Raw genomic sequence first — 7,072 nt, 5'->3', positions numbered from 1 at the left:
ATCCCTTTCAGTCACTACCACCTTGGCACACCTTCTTTGGGCCATTGGTGTCATGGCACACCCATTCTTTTCGGTCGCTGCCACCATGGCACACCTTCTTTGAGTCGCTACCTCCACGACACACCCAACCTTCGGGTCACCGCCGCTACGGCACACCTATTTGTTCAGACTGCTGCCTCCACGGCATGCCCATCTTTTTCAGAGTCAATGCCTCACGGTACACTCATCACTTATGTCACATGATTGTCTACATTTACATTTACATGTTTGCATGGGTAACGAGCCGGGCTCATTAGGAGAGTGACCTCATGTTGGTCACGATGCCTTAACGAGCATTTCTTTCTAGGTTGATCCCGGTGAGTAATGTGAGTTAATTCATCAGGATTGACATAAATATGACTTTGCTAAAGATCTAATAGATCTAACTCGTGTCACCACTCTTTATGACACCCTTTAGATCCTTCAGATCCTTAGAATGGGGTCAGTATGGCGACCCTACATACTATACCCAAACTTACCATGCACTTAGACACTAGGTTGACATACTTTTCATTAGATGGTGTGCTAAGCTAGGATTTAAGGTGCTAGGTAGTCTTTTTGGTATTGAGGAGCATGTGATGATTTTTAACCCTTTTACTTGCAGGTGTTTTTTAGCTCCCCCACTTTTAAGGCATGGCTCATGATACGTTATTTGCATGTGAGCTTTCCTGATTACATTTTTTTTCATGCAGGATTGAATTATTTTCTTTTCTCTATGTACTTTTAGAGCCTAGGAGAGTCCTGTAGAAGAAATAAGATACGGGCGATACGGGCACAGGTTCCAAGGCATTTTGCACGGAAACCGCGTGGACGGGACCAGGAGCAGATGCTCGTGCCCCGTATCTTAATTCTTCATTTTATATTGATGTATAGAATTAGGACCGGACATGTATATGCGGAGTCTGGCAGCATTTTTCTTTTCTGGGATATGTTACCCACTCAGTGACACCAGCCTATTTATTATTTTGATTTGGCTTGCTCTACTTTTTGCATCATGCTGCATGTCTGCACTTGCATGTGTTTTTCCTTATTTATTTCTATGGTTTATCTGGGATTTCACGATATAATCTAGGCTCATTAAGGAACCTAAAATGGTAATTTTCTACAAAATCCTAAATAAAATATTCAAGATAATTAAAATTTAGGATTAAAATATTCAGAATTTAAAAATTACAACATTTACTTTCCTGCATATATTAATAAGGCCTCCACAATACTTAAGGACTGCTCTAGATAACTGCATCATATTTGCATATCCCGAGGAGGAGCCCCAGTGCTTCTTCAACCTAACTGGCCCAACATACCTTTTATAGGTGTTGTCTAGTGCGCCTAAGGTGTTAGAAGGCTCCCCGATCAAGAAGGGGTGTAAGTCCTTTTGTTTGGAGCCTAGGGTTTTAGAAGGCTCCTTGACCAAGACGGGTTGTAAGTCCTTTTTTTTGGAGCCTAGGGTGTTAGAAAGCTCCCTGACCAAGATGGTGTGTAAGTCCTTTTGTTTGGAGTGTTTCCAGCGTTGTAGTTGAACCTCCACTTTCTTTTCTTTTTTGAGGCTTTCTTTTCTTTCTTGAGGAATCCTTGCCACTTCGATAGGTATAAGTCCCACCTCTTGGAGCTCCAGCTTTTAGTCATAGGATAGAGTTTCTTTTCTTTGACCTTTGGGTTATCGAGGTTCCCATGGATGATGCAATTCACAGTTTGCTGACTGAGGATCTCGAGACTTGTTGGGTCGACTACCTTCACGACCAGGTAGACTTAGGGTCCTAGTAGCTGTGGATGACGAGTTCGTGGTACCCTGACCCAGTTACCTCTACCTTTTAGGATCACTCTACCTTCTTACTCTATATTCCTTTTTTTTAGCCCCTTTGAGCCCTATCGCTCCTTAACTTTGTTAATATCATTTTGAAGGCCCGATGTCGATGAGCTGTCTCCCATTTGAGATACGATGATTTTTCCTCTGCCCTTATGACCCGAACATATTTGGACATGTTAGAATATCCCCGTCAAGATAATTTAGGTTATTTTATGGGCCTCGTGTGTCGATGAGCCGCTACCCATTCAAGATGACTCTCTGCCCGACGGCTCAACACAAGCTTTGAGCAGGAGCTTTGAAGCATCGGGATTGTTCCCACATGGTATAACCTTCCTTTGAGTATCTATTTCCCCAGGTTCACAATAATCCAAGTGAAACTCCTTTTCAACCTTCCTTTGAGTATCTATTGCCCCAGGTTCACGATAATCCAAGTGAAACTCCTTTTATCGAGAGTATTCTTGGGAACCCTCCAAGATGTAATTAACCAAGTGGGATACGTCTCCTTGGGAATGCTTTTGACCCCAGAATAAGCACTTACACCTGACTCTCTAGTTATGGGTAGTCTACATAAGTGTTCTTTTGCGGATATCGGTTTAAGATGCTTTCAATTGTTTGGACAGTCACTCTTAACCTATCCTTACGAGGTTTACTACACGTAGTCTCTCCACATTTTGTGTTTTATATTGTTTATCGCTTTGTAGTACGTCCCTTCTTATTCGGTTCCTCTCCTCTTGTTTGGACAGTCACTCTTAACCTATCCTTGTGAGGTTTACTACACGTAGTCTCTCCATATTTTGTGTTTTATATTGTTTATCACTTTGTAGTACGTCCCTTCTTATTCGGTTCCTCTCCCCTTCAAATCACTGATCTAATTCAGGAGGGAGATTTATTTGAATATGGGAAGTATACAACGATCGACTAACGATCGACAGACTGACGACTCCTTATAAAATAAAAGAGAGAAAAACAAGCATAATGGCGACTCCGTTGGGGATGAGTCTCTCTCTCCATACTTGGAGTTTCGCTTGGGTGCTTGCAGATCCCAGCGTATTCACAAGAATGGAAACTCCGCTGGGGATGAGTCTCTCTCTTCATACTTGGAGCTCCTCTTTCTGGGGTTATAGCCTTTCTCTATACTAGGAGTTTTGCTCACAATTGATCCTTTTGTGAGACATTATTTTTTAATCCACGTGTCAGTTGCTAGGGGTAGCAACTCGATGCATTCTATCCCTTCTCTCACCCTCAAAAGTTCGGTCACTACATTATTGCATGTATCAATGTCGTTGTACTTTAAGATTGGTTTTCTTAACCTTTTCCTGTTTTTGATCGTTGCCCTTTTTGCCCTATTACGTGAAAGAGTGGGAAGATGGATATGATCACTAATGTCGGGGGAGCCCTTTCCCTTCTCCCTGAGCGTTTTCTGTACTCTCGAGGGTGTCATAACCTTTGTTTCCTTACAGCACCTCTTTGGGATTACCTTACCTAATCTTACGCCCTCTAAGGCGTTCACTCTGTGCCCTCCTTCTTAAAAGGGGAGACATGCATATTGAGTCATTTCTACATCCTCTGAGATATTTTGCTTTGTGCCCTTCCCCTTAACAGGGGAGACATTCATATCGAGTTTTTTCTAGCCCCTCTGAGGCATTTGCTCAATGTCCTCCTACTTAAAAGGGGAGTCGTGCATATTGAGCAGTTTTTGTTGCAATAACTCGTGTCGCACCCACTTCTTTTGCAAAGAGAGTTCGATGCTCGATAGTAATGTGTCACAGCACCTGATGGTCTTTTCTAGACCCGTACCTCTATGTTCCCATGAATTTCCCTCCCATATGCAGGTGAGTCTTTTGCTAGTAGTAGGTCTATCTCTACTGTCACCGATGTGACTTTTGTCTTGGCTCATTTTTTGTTCCTGTTCCCCTGAGGTTCTATCTGTTCCCTGAATAGGAAGGAAGGCCAGGAGGACTATGAATAGATTTCTATGAATTTAGTAGCATGTTCTGTATCAGGTCTATATACATGTTACAGTTCCAGTTTAGGGGTATCTTTGGTCTCTGAATTGATTGGTTCTGATATTATCCCCGATTGTGCGGACTACATTCCCACCGGATGCTTTCTATGTGCCTTCTTTTGAAAAGGATGATTTGTGCATGTGATACTCTTTTCGTTGTAGTAGCTCGTATTGGTGTTACTTTTCTGTTGAGGAAGAGACTAGTACCAGATGGCGATGCGCTACCTTTCCAATTTTCTAGCCTCTTTTGTAGTCATTCTGTGTTTTAAGGATTTTCATTCTCACGGATGTTGCATTATTTAAGAGTGCTAGAGTTACATTTTTATGGTACCATCATTTGGCGGTGTGGTATGTCCCCACCATGACTCTCTTTGGTTCCGACCCGGGATGATGCTAAATCTCGTCGGCTAAGAATCATTTTATTGTCGTTTGATGGTGTGGACCGTGTCCCTTCCATGACACGTTTTTGTTCCAGCATGGGATAATGTTGAGATCCTGTTGGTTGAGAATTGTTTATTTCCTCTGTTTGGTCATTTGGGCTATACTCCAGCTAGGATTACTAGGAGGTTCTTTCCTCCTCAGGATGTAGGTCATTCTCACCTTGCAGTCCTTGTTGTTACTGCTGCCATGAGTTCTCTGACCAAGAAGATCATAGGAGCATCTTCCTCCTTAAGAGGAAATATTTTTTTTGGTTTTATGACCGTTTCAGCCCTCGTTGTTTCGGGTTTCTCTAAGGTCTCTCTTGTCGCTACATTGGGCAAGGGCATCCAGAGGAATTGGAACAGACCGTTGCAACTATAGCAGCGAACTCAACCACAGGTCTCTATACCTGTTGGGATTCCAATTTCCCCTTATAAGGATTGGATCCTCTTTCTTAAAAGAAGTTCCTTATACAAAACCTCTAGTTGTCCAAGAACTTCCTTATTCCTCTTATCTTATAAGCCCTCGTAGTCGGAGACCAGGGTTCGCCTGTCGGTCCGTTACGAGGCTGACATATTTGTTACCTGTTGTGCAGTCCATGAGACCCATCGAGGTGTTACATGGGATCCTTGGCGTGGTATTTAGAGCCACTGCACCAGATGTTGTACCACATATCACTAATGATCCAGTCGTGGTGGCTTTGCCCGCACCTGATGTGACAAGTCATAAGGAAAATGTTGTGGCTTCCTCTTCATCATGCTGGATGAATTTGTCCTATGTTGATAAAGGGATATCTGGGGTGCACTCCCTTCAATTCTCACCTTATTTGAGGATATAAGTTGATCGCCCTACTTTGGCAAATATTCGGTTTGTTAGGCAAATTCTAGCCACAATGTTTCTTGATATCCCGACGCTGCATGTAGAATGACTTTCTACATTTGACGAAGAGGGATTTACTTATCTTTGCTTTGAAGAGTGCTTTATCTTACATCTTTTCTCCTATGAAGCAAGGATATTATGGATTTTTTATACTTCAATTGGGGGACACCCAAAACATCTTTTTTGATAGCAAGTTGTCGACTAGACCACCTTGCTAGTCTTGATCGATCCATATTTTAGCTTGGATACACACCTCCCAAACTGTTTGAGAGTGCCTCATTTGATTTGAGCCAGTTTGCCTTTTAGCTAGGCTTTTGATGAGAGCATTTCATTACTAAGATCATTCTACATGTCCAAGTATTTGATTTAGTCAGTTACTCTGAACCTAACTAGGATTTGGTGCCTCACTTATTTAGAACCTTATTAACTTTTTAGTTTGTTCTTGGTGAAAGAGCATCATTGTGAGATTGATCCATCTCCCATATCCAACCTCATTAATATTTTGTTTGACTTGGTTGATTTTTATCACCTTGTTGATAGTCATGTTGAACTGATCAGAACATTTTGTCTCTACAATCAGTCCATGACTTGTCAGAATACCTCGATATCTGACGTTATCGGTTAGGCCCTACTTATCTAACTGAGATATCTCTGCATCACTTGATGCTCCAACTCCAATTTTTGGAAGCCGTTGAGATGTTTTTGAAAGGAATTGTGCCCTTTAGTTGATCTTATTTTGGGTTCACCTTTGATGATTCTTAAGATTGAATCTATGATAGATCCTAAGGCTAAGCTTGATCCAAATTATGTATGCACCTTCTTAGGTTTTGCAAATCCTCATGGTTTGGAGGATTCCAACTAAGTCATGATGACTGAATCCCTTCCCTTAATTAACATTCACCTAAGCCCTAAGAACACCTCATAATGACTAGATGGGTGTCTTTGAGATGTGAGTAGTTTCAGAGACTATTTAGATCTCTTACTTTTCCATTCAGCTAGACCGATGGAAGCTTAACAAGTAATGATTCATAAAATCCTAAGAATCCTTATTCAGGAGATTTTTGATTCAGAAGAAAATTCTTTATAACAAAAAGAAGCTCACCAAAAAAAGTCATTCTCAGAAAATAAAAAAAAAATGTGAAAGGCTTCAAAACAAAAAAAAAGAAAGAAAAAAAAAATTGCTCAACACTCTTGAGAAGAAGCTTTTTCTCTCCGCCTCCAAGAAAAGAAATAAATATTTCATTTATTTCCTCTCCGCTATCTCAAATTTCTCCTGATAAGAACCTTAGGATATTATGTTCAAAGAATTGTTTAAGTGACATTGGGATGGTTGATAAATCAGTAATGGATTTAAAGACATCTCCAAAATGAAAACCTTTCCTTGACACCCGGATACAAATGACGTGGCCTACTTAGGCTAAAGGCTAAGGGTGAAAAAATATAAAGGACAGAGGCTAGGGAAAATTAATTAAGGAAAATCCCACTTGGACCTGAATTTTGTAAAATCTTATATTTTGCATGGTATATCTGGTCATTCTAGGATGCCTACATGAGAACTCCTCATACCTGATCAATTTGGTATGTCACACCAAATCATTCTCGGTAGCGGCTTAGCTCGAGATATATATAAAAAAAAGAGATTCTGATAAGCTCTATAAAAAAATTTGAATGCCAATAAAAAATATATCAATGGCATGAAAGGCTCCTAGAAGTTTTGTGGGCTCTTCACCCACTACCTTTTCACGCTTTATATGTCGACCCTCTAGGTCCGGTGGCCCTTCCTTCTAAAGAATGGCTAGTCTTCGTATGTGGATCTTCACCCACATGTTCTCACACTTTGTACGTTGACCCTATTGGTCCGGCAGCCATTTCTCAGAATTTGATTTTCCTATTTATATGTGAACTCTTCAGCCACGTGTTTT

This window comes from Phalaenopsis equestris, unplaced genomic scaffold (assembly GCF_001263595.1).
Source record: "Phalaenopsis equestris unplaced genomic scaffold, ASM126359v1 Scaffold000942, whole genome shotgun sequence".
Classification (NCBI taxonomy): Eukaryota; Viridiplantae; Streptophyta; class Magnoliopsida; order Asparagales; family Orchidaceae; genus Phalaenopsis; species Phalaenopsis equestris.
Note: the sequence above shows the minus strand (reverse complement) of the source record.